This window comes from Euphorbia lathyris, chromosome 6, assembly GCF_963576675.1.
Source record: "Euphorbia lathyris chromosome 6, ddEupLath1.1, whole genome shotgun sequence".
Classification (NCBI taxonomy): domain Eukaryota; kingdom Viridiplantae; phylum Streptophyta; class Magnoliopsida; order Malpighiales; family Euphorbiaceae; genus Euphorbia; species Euphorbia lathyris.
In genome coordinates, this window is record NC_088915.1 from 79,111,569 (window position 1) to 79,121,789 (window position 10,221).

Consider the following 10,221-nt stretch of genomic DNA (forward strand, 5'->3'; position numbering starts at 1 on the left):
TACATTGCAGAGAAATATATGGCTGACTTGAGGGAAAATAGGGACTGGAATGTTGAGGCAATGCAAATGAAGATACAAAGGGAATTAGGGACTGAGGTTAAACCATCTAACTGTTATAGGGCAAGAAGAAGGGCTGCAAAACACTTTGAAGGGGACATTAAGGAGCAGTATAAGCGGTTGTATGACTATGCACAAACGATAAGGGAGGCAAATCCAGGAAGCATGGTAAAAATACAAACTGAGATGCAATTTTTGGAACAAGAAGGTGAAGCAAGTTCATCAAGTAATGCACCAAGGATACCTAGGGAAATTATTGTGTTCCAGTACATGTATGTGAGGTTTACAGCTCAAAAACAAGGATATTTTGCTGGAATGAGGCCCCTGATTGGATTAGATGGTTGCTTTCTTAAGTCTCCAATGGGTGGCCAATTATTGTGTGCCGTTGCTAGAGATGGGAATGAAAATATGTTCCCAATAGCCATTGGCTGTGTGGACATAGAGTGTAAAGCTTCTTGGCAATGGTTTTTGGAGTTATTGGTAGCAGATTTTGGTACACCTGCTGAGACCAAATGGGTCTTCATGTCAGACCAACAGAAGGTACCACCAAATAACTATGTTGCTTAGTTATGTTTACTTTTGAGTTATGTTACTTTTGAGTTGTCTTGCTATATCCTTATGTTCCTATTACATTGTTTCTTTTTCATGCTGCTACTTTTGAGTTGTCTAGCTATACTTCTTATGTTCCTACTACTATATACTGACTATATACTGCTTACTTAGGTTGTGTTTCTTATGTTGTTATACGTTGTTATATTGATTCTTAGGGCTTGGTTGAAGCAATGAACACAGTTATGCCTGGTGTAGAGCACAGATTCTGTGTGAGGCATACGTGGGATAATATGAAATTGCAATTCAAAGGATCTGAGTATAAGAATTTGTTATGGAGCGCAGCCGGAGCTGGTACAGAACGACTATGGGAATTTCATATGCAAGTGATGAAGAACCTTGACGAGGCAGCCTACAATTGGGTTATGAAGCATGATCCAAAAACATGGGCACGATGTTATTTTTCTACTCACACGAAGTCAGACGCATTGCAAAATAACATATGTGAGTCATTCAATTCGTACATTAAGTTAGCTAGGAACTTGCCTGTTCTTGGTATGTTTGAGTGGGTGAGGAAACGGATAATGAAGAGATTCCATATTAAATCAGAAGGAATGAAAAAGTACAAGGGGGACATTTGCCCTGCATACCAAGATAAGTTAGAAGTGTTGAAAATTGATGCTAGGAACTGTTTCTGTACTGCTGCTGGTCAAAAGAAATATTCTATTGATTGTTTTGATACAACATCTGTTGTTGATTTAGGAGATAGGACATGCACTTGTAGGTTCTGGCAGATTACTGGGGTGCCTTGTAAACATGCAATATCTGCCATATACTCCAACAGAGAGAAGCCTGAGTATTACGTTGATAATTACTTTTCTAAATCTGTTTATTTGGGAGTCTATAGTCATGTAATTAATCCTATTCCTAGTCCTGAAGAGTGGGTAAGGACTAACTTACCAGACATACATCCATGGGTTGTTAAGAAACCATCAGGCCGACCCAAAAAGAGAAGGAACAGACAAGCAGACGAGCCACGTAACCCATTTAAAGTTACAAGGGCTGGAGGTAAAATTATATGTGGTAGATGCAAAAAAGAAGGCCATAATTCAATAGGGTGCAAGGCAGCCATTACTGGTGAGACAGCTTGGCAGAGAAGACAGCGAAAAGAGAGGAATAAGCATCTGGGTAATACCGGAGAGGTATGTGTATTGGAAATTCAATTTTAAAGTTTTTTATGTGTCTTTTCTATGTTGATTGACATGTGGTATACATGTACTTGGCAAGGTATCTACACCAAGGAAGCGAGGGAGACCTAAGAAGAATCGTAATACTGGAGTTGGACAATCTTCACAAGCTAAACCTGCAACTTCTTCACATCCACCTCCTGCAACTGGAGCTTCTTCACAGCCACCACCTGCAACCAGAGCATCTTCACAGCCACCACCTGCAACTGGAGCTTATTCACAGCCACCACCTACAACCGGAGCTTCTTCACAGCCACCACCAGCAACCAGAGCTTCTTCATAGCCAACAACTGTTTATAGGAACTTTAGGAGGGCATCTGAATTACTAGGAATTGCAAATGCAAGAATGCAGAAGAAAATGAAAGCCAAGAAAAATTAGATTGTTATGTGATGTTTTCTTTGATTTTGTATCTTTTTTGGAGCCGTTTTTGGACAGTGTTTTGGTATGTAAAGTAGCTGCATATTTTGGTATGTTAAGAACTTTAAATTTTAGACAAATTGGCAACTCATGTAATGTGTATGCCTATTGCTGCTAACCATAATATTGTTGCCATCATGTGCTTAATTTGATGCTTGATCTTCTGATTTGGTGTTTGATATCTTTACCAAATTAGCTTCTCTTTTATAGGGGAATAATACTCTTAGTCTTGGGCTTAATTGCTAATTAGAAACATGGAAGATTATATTAGATTGCTAGTTCTAATCCCTCTTTCCTTTATTTCTTCACTTCTTTTCTGATTATATAATTTGGGCCCTCAGTGTATAAATTTTCTAGATCTGCCCGTGTTAGTGAGTGCATACAGATTTTAGTGAAACATAGATGGACTAGTCGGCTTCTAGGAATTCCAGCAGCTCACTTCTAATGTTAATGTTTTATGAATAGCCTCTCAGTCCAGTTGGGATCCAGATAAATTCAAAGACACGAAAGCTAATATGCAAATCAAGAACTATGTAATTGCCCATCCACATTGAACAGATTGTATAATAATTAGTAGCTAATCAAGCATTTTCAGCAGCAAAAACATTTGTTAGATCAGAATACAATTTTTTAAAGTTATTTATCTCCTCCACTTCTTATAGCAATTGACATAAAACAAACATTGACATAAACAAACATTGCCATTACAATTGACATAAAACAAACATTGACATAAACAGAAAAAATAAACAGTTTGTGGATAGCAACAACAAAGAGAACCTAAACTACTGCTACAATTCATGATGTTCCATTGTAATTTATTCTCTAAGCTGGCAATTTCTTCATCACCTCCACACTTTGAAACTTAACATCTAACACAATCCCTATTACAATAATTGATAAAAAGACATATCCAAAATACTTCACCAATTTCTTTGCATCAAATTTCCTTTTCCTATTGAACTCCAACTTCAGTGCTTCAGTTTCCTCATGCTTCTTCTGTAACTCTTTCTCCATTTTAACATTACGAACATTACATCTATTGAGTTCCGCCTCCATTTCTACCACCCTTGCATTTGCTCCTTCAACCAGTTCCTCACATTCCTTAATTCTTTGCTTCATTTGTTGAATAACCTCCCTCCCCCTATTACATATTGGAGGATCCAACCATAGGAAATAATTACATTTCAATTGGTCTCTGTATCTTCCACAACCATAAAACCTCCTACCAATGTTTGCATTTGTCGAAGCTGTGCGAAGTGGAGAAATCAAACCACATCTACAAGTCATCCAATTCTCAGATTCCATTCTGCTATCTACAAACGACTCAACACTTGAAGCCATCCCGATTTACAGACTACACTCGAAGCTGTGCGAATTAGAGAATTTATCCAATGTAACCCAAAAGAAGTTGAGAAGAATTCAGAAACGTAACCCAGAAATTATCGAGCGTAACCCAGAACAAATGAGCAAACGTACCTGTTGTTTCGACCAAATTCTTCCAATTTCAAGAATGAATAAGATTTCACGATTGATTGATTGCTTTTTATTTTAGGGATTTTAGGGAATGAAATTGGGGATTATATTAACGTTTACTCCAGAGAAAATTTCATAAATTTAATAAGACAAAATTACCCTTGAGAGTCACGTGGTTTATTTTTGCCACATCAGCACCCTTCACGCCGTTTATCTCATTTTCCTGTGTTTGCTAACGTTTGTAAGTACAAGGTACCAATTTGTAAATTTTTAAACCACATAGTTTATTATTGAAAATGAGTGTAACCACAAGGTTTATTTTTGTACTTTTCCCAATATTAAAATAGCATAAAATTTATTTGTTTTATTTGTTTAGGTGATTTTTGTTAATTGAATATGAATTTCAATATTTTTATTAATATTTAAATAATTATATATTTATTTTAAATGAATAATTACAAATTCTCCCAAAGTGGAAAGCTTTTGCTTAGAAGCTGTGCTCTGGTTGCCTCCCTACTAGGGCAAACCTAGCCCGGCGTCATGTTCTAGTGCCATTACCATGTGTCATATGTGGAGATGGAGAGGAGATATGCCAACATTTATTCTCACTTTGTTCTTTTGCAGGTGAATGTTGGAGAGAAGTAGGGACATTGTAACTAACTGGAGATTTCCAAATGGCGCTGCAGTGGCTAATATCGGGCTCCATGGTCATAAGCAATGAGACACTTGTAAAATGGATCCTAGTACTTATGATTTGGCATCAAAGAAACAACAAGCTTTGGAATGGCATAGAGGTCACGGCAACCGAATGCATAAGGCATGGGAATGTGTAGCTCCTCGAATGGACAGCAGCAGCCAGACAATCAGAAAGAAGAGCCATGACAGATCCGCAAGGTTCTGAACCTCATCCGGAACAGCCAAAAAACACCAGAAGAGGAACAACAGCTCGCCAAATCGAACAACATAGGATGGACCAGCCATCCTCGCATCTCCTTTAGCGACCTACAGGTGGAGGCACCAGCAACAGCAGCTCGTCCCATGCGTTTGGCGCTGTTGCAAGTGAAATTGCAGCCTTATCGCAGCCTATGACAAATGCAGATGCAGTTCCGTCACTTGAAGAGAGGCGTATAGTGGCAACAGCAGAAGCAGATCCAGCAGCAGTTCCTGATATATCCCAGCGCCCTAAGGTAGGATGGAGAAGACCAAAGCAAGATTTGGTCAAATGCAATATTGACAAAGCCATTTTCAGAGATCCGGACGAGGGAGGCAGCGGTATGATTGTACGAGGGGATTCGGGTTAGTTTATTTGCTATGGTAGTAGAGTTTATAATGGAGCTTTTGCGCCTAGACTAATGGAAGCGCTCGCTTTACATGAAGCTCTGTTATGGGCTACTACGCACCATTGGACGATGATTGAATTTGAAACTGACGCGTTAAAATGTGGTGTAATCGCTAACTCAGGTGACAGTTGACTTATCCAATTTTGGTTTGGTTATACAAGATTGCAGACACTTACTATTTAACAATCGGGATTTCTCAGTTAATTATGTTTATAGATTAGCGAATGGGGTTGCCCACTTAGTTGCTAGGCATTCCCATTCCAATGCTAATTCTCATGTTTCAATTGTAAAGCCATTTTGGCTAACATCTGTTCTTGAATAGGACCTTCTATCATGTTTCGTTTAAACGAAGGCTTACTTTATTCCAAATATATATATATATATATATATATATATATATATAAAGTGGTTTTTTTTATATAAAAAGCCACTAATGGTTAAACAACTGAAATATAGGTTAATCGATAAAAGTAAAGGCTGATTACAAATCTAGCCCAATTAAAAGGGTACATTTACATATCTAACCCACTTTGCTTTAATATCACCAAATTAGACACTTTCATCCACTTTGGACAAGAATATCCATATTTCTATTCGATCCATTCTTCTTCTTCGATCAATTCTTCTTCTTCTTTCTTCTTCGATCGAATCTTCTTCTTCGTTCGATTCTTCATCTTCTTCTTCTTCTTTCTTCTTCGATTGGTTCTTCTTCTTCTTCTTCTTCTTCTTCTTCTTCTTCGGTTCATGTTCTTCAATTTCTGATACCAATCGTTAGTGATTATTGGAGTATTATGTTTAATTTTCCGTAGAAATGGTATGTTTTTAGCTTATATACATGTTTTTCTTGCTAGTCTTGCCTCTTTCTTCATCTGTAATGGTATTGTTTTAATTTCCTCTATTTTCCATAATTTTTCGTCAATTTCCTCCATTGTTGTCGCATTATGAAGAATTTGTCGCATTTCGTCACAAATGCGACACCACTTCATAAATGCAGCAACCGATGTCGCATTTCGTCGCAAATGCGACAACTTGCTGTCGCATTTCGTCGCAATTCGTCACAAATGCGACATCACAGCAGTTCAATTGTTAGATTTTTTTCTTTCTTATTTTTTAAGATTTCCTTCCCAATCCTCTTCCGCAGACACTAGTTCTTCAAAGGTTAAACGAAACAAAATCTCTTCTCTCTATAAACCACCGTCTTTTCGCCCGTTTGGGATGACGAGAAAGACGTTCAGAATCTGAGAAAGAAGATGAATTGAAATAAGGGTATTCTTGTCCAAAGTGGATGAAAGTGTCTAATTTGGTGATATTAAAGCAAAGTGGGTTAGATATGTAAATGGACCCTTTTAATTGGACTAGATTTGTAATTAGCCCTAAAAGTAATTAATTAACTGAATTAAAACGACTACTTAATTTTTTTTTATTAATGGATTGGTTAATTGACTATGTGCATCCCTAAATTAACATCCTCATTCGATGGTATCTTATTCAGATTTGTTAAACATGAGGGAAATAAAGTCACCCATAATCTAGCAAAACGTGCTTCTACACTTCATTCTTCTAAAATTCATATCGAAGAGATTCATTCTTCTTGTTGCAATTTCCTTACATCAGACCGTTTATTTTTATATTAATGAAGTTCATTTTTTATAAAAAAATATTGGAATTGAAAATAAAAAATAATCCAATTGAAATTAAAAATATCATAAAATATTAAATATTGATCCAAACTGAATCAAAAATATAAAAAAACTGAACCAAATTTCTAGGGATTTAATTGGTAGCTTCTATATTAAGAACTTAATTGATAATTGAAAGTTAGAATGTATTCATTTAACTAAGTATAACAAATTAATTTAATTAGAACAAGAGTTATGGAGAAACTCTAGTATACCTTTCAACGCAATCCTCAGTGGAGACTTCTGAACTCTGCCTGACACCCGTTCTTCATCATCATGGGTTAGGGCTATGTTCCAGCATCTCTACACACCTCTTGGAGTCGTCTGAAGGATAACTATTGTTGTTGTATAACTCTGAATCTTTTCAAACTAATATGCTATACGGACGTTAAACGTAAATATTTAACAACTATGAATGTTAAAAGGGGGAGTTTAGAAAGCCATGGAAAGAGAGAAAGAAAGAGTTTATTACTCAAAGCAAGTTATGTCTCATACATCATATGTCTTCTTCTTATATAGGTAGAAGATCAAAGGTGAAATTACCAAAAAGGATATTACATCATTACAAAAGTTAAAAGTACAAACTTTTAGGTTACACGTGTCGAATGCTTCTTATTTTGCCCATCCACCTCAAGCTTTACATCTTGCCACTAATCTCTAATGGTTCCACCTCATGTTTCTTCTTTGGACACATGTCTCTTTATATCTTCATGTCTTGCCACATGTTGATCTTATTGCCACCTTTTCTTTAGGTATGGACACCTCGTTCTTACATTTTCTTATACATTTTTATCTCATTTTCTAAACAAATGGATCCTCCTCTTTTCCTGGATGGGCTTCTTCTTTGGGCCTTATGGAGTCAATATTCATGGGCTCAGGTCTTATGGGCTCAATTCTAATTAAACATGATTTTCTTGGGCCATATATGGATTCATAATGGGCCAATGTATCTGAACTATGTTTATATTTCTTATCCATCAATTTCGTATGCATTTCTATCAAAATTTGTTGGCTCGTTTCATCACCCATTTCCATTAAATAGTTGATAGTTATCATTTCTTCAACTTCTCCATGATTCGACCTGGCTATTATAGCTACCTTTTTATTTCTAATATAGTCTTCGAGTCTACATTTGATCGTATGAATTCCATGTGCTCGTTTTTCTCCTAACCAAGATTTAAAATTTTCTAATTTGCATGGAATGTCCCATTGATGGTCGGAATTATCTACATCAATCTTAGTGTTTCTACCAGTCTTAAAGATCTGAGCAATTATTATTGGTTTCCCTTCTAAGTCCATAGCAGCATCAAAAATTTGAACACAAAATATTCCTCTTCCAAATCTTAATCCAAGTCCGTCAATGGATCTGGGTATGATAGATGGGAGTTTTGAAACACTATTAAGGCTCTCATCAGTCATGACTTTGTCCAGAAATCCATATCAAAATAGTTTCTAAACAACATATGGACTGCAGTCTTCTGAGCATATATACCTAGGGTATTTGGTCATCTTAATGGTTCTATATACGGTTTGACTCTTCTTATATGCAAAAAATTTCATGATATTCTTATATGCTTCTGTCATTTCTAGAGGGAATTGTATAACCTGGGAGGTTGTGATTTCTGATGAGTTCTGATTAATCAGCTTAGAATGGTTCAAGGTGGTGGCTCCTGAGAGTCCACTCGATGAAGTTGGCATCTCAATTGGCTTCTTATGAAGATCTCATAACAACTCATAAGATGATCTAGGAGTCATGGTTCTTATATTCTGATTGTTCTGAGACTAGAGTTTCTTGAGTTCTTCCTCAAGGTTGTCCAGAAAGTTCTCATGATTTCTGATCATTGCCAGCATCTGGCGGTTCTGATTTCTGATTTCTGATATTCGCTGGATCATTATCTCCATTCCTGCTCAAAAAATCAGCTAAGATATTTCGTTTTCCAGAAATAGGTTTAACAACAAAATTATAGCAATTGAAAAAACTTTGCCAATGCCTTCTTTTGTTCAGTTCTGGTAGTGGATCTATTTTATTTCTGATAAATGCTCCTACTTGTGTATTATCTGTTCTTATGATAAATTCTATGGGTAACAAATGATACCTAAACCCTTTAATTCCATTTTTAACAGCTAGTAATTCTTTTTCATTGATATGATAATTTTTCTCTGAGGGTTTCCAAGTTCCTGATCTATAACCACATATTAAATGAGTTTCTTTGTCTATATCTTCTTTTCTATATGTGATGAGGACAGATCCCCACCCGATATCACTAGCATCTGTATATAATTCTAATTGATCATTATCTTTCGGTAGTCTTAATTTTGGGAGAACTTTTACGGCTTCTTTTATTTTTCTTATAGTATCAGTATGAGTTGGCGTCCATTCAAATACTTTATGTTTCTTAATTAGCTCTTGCAAGGGTTGTCATAATTTTGGTAAGTCTTTTATATAATCTGATGCATAATTTATTATTCCTAGAAATTGTTGGACTTCTTTCTTAGTATCTAATTTTTCTTTAAAATTTTCGATTCTAGTTACGATATGATCTTGTAGTTGTAATCCTTCACTATCTATTATATATCCTAAATATTCTATTTTATTTTTAAAGATTTCTGATTTCTTTTCAGATAAAATGATTCCATGTTGTCTTACTGTTTTTATAAATGCATCTAGGTGCTGTAAATGGTCTGCTATATTATTACTGTAGATTAATATATCATCGACATAAACTACACATAATTCATTTAATTTTCTAAATATCGTATCCATTCTTCGTTGAAATATCTGGGGTGCATTTTTCAAACCAAAAGGTAACACAATCCATTCATAATGTCCTTGTGGTGCACTAAATGCTGTTAAAGGTTTTGATTCTTTAGTAAGCTTAATTTGCCAAAAGCCACTTTTACAATCAAATTTACTTAGCCACTTTTTTCCTGATAATCTATTAATTAAATTTCTCTTATAAGGTAAAAAATATCCATCAAAAATCGTTTTCTTATTTAGTTCTCGATAATCTATTACCATTCTGACTTTGCCTCTCTTTTGTTCGCTATGTTTTCTTACTAAGAATGCCGGGCTACTATGAGTGCTTTTACTTTCTTGAATTAATTTTAAGTCTAATAATTCCTTTATTTGTATTTCAAATTCCTTTTGATCATCAGGACTATATCTTATTGGTCTGGTGTGAACAACATAATTAGGGTTTATGAGTTCTATCTTAGCATATATCTTTTCTTTTTCCCACAACGTTATAGGGTTTTCTCCAAAGTTGATCTTTAAATTGTCTAAATATTTCTGTTTTAAAAGTTCTAAATTATTATCTCTGTTTGTTTTGATATTATGTATTGTGAGTGGATATAAAGGTAGGACTCGCTTAAGGATAATCCATTTATTACAATGAGTTAAAAGACTTATGGTTTCAGGTTTGATTAACTGGACTTTAAAGAAATCAATGAAATTA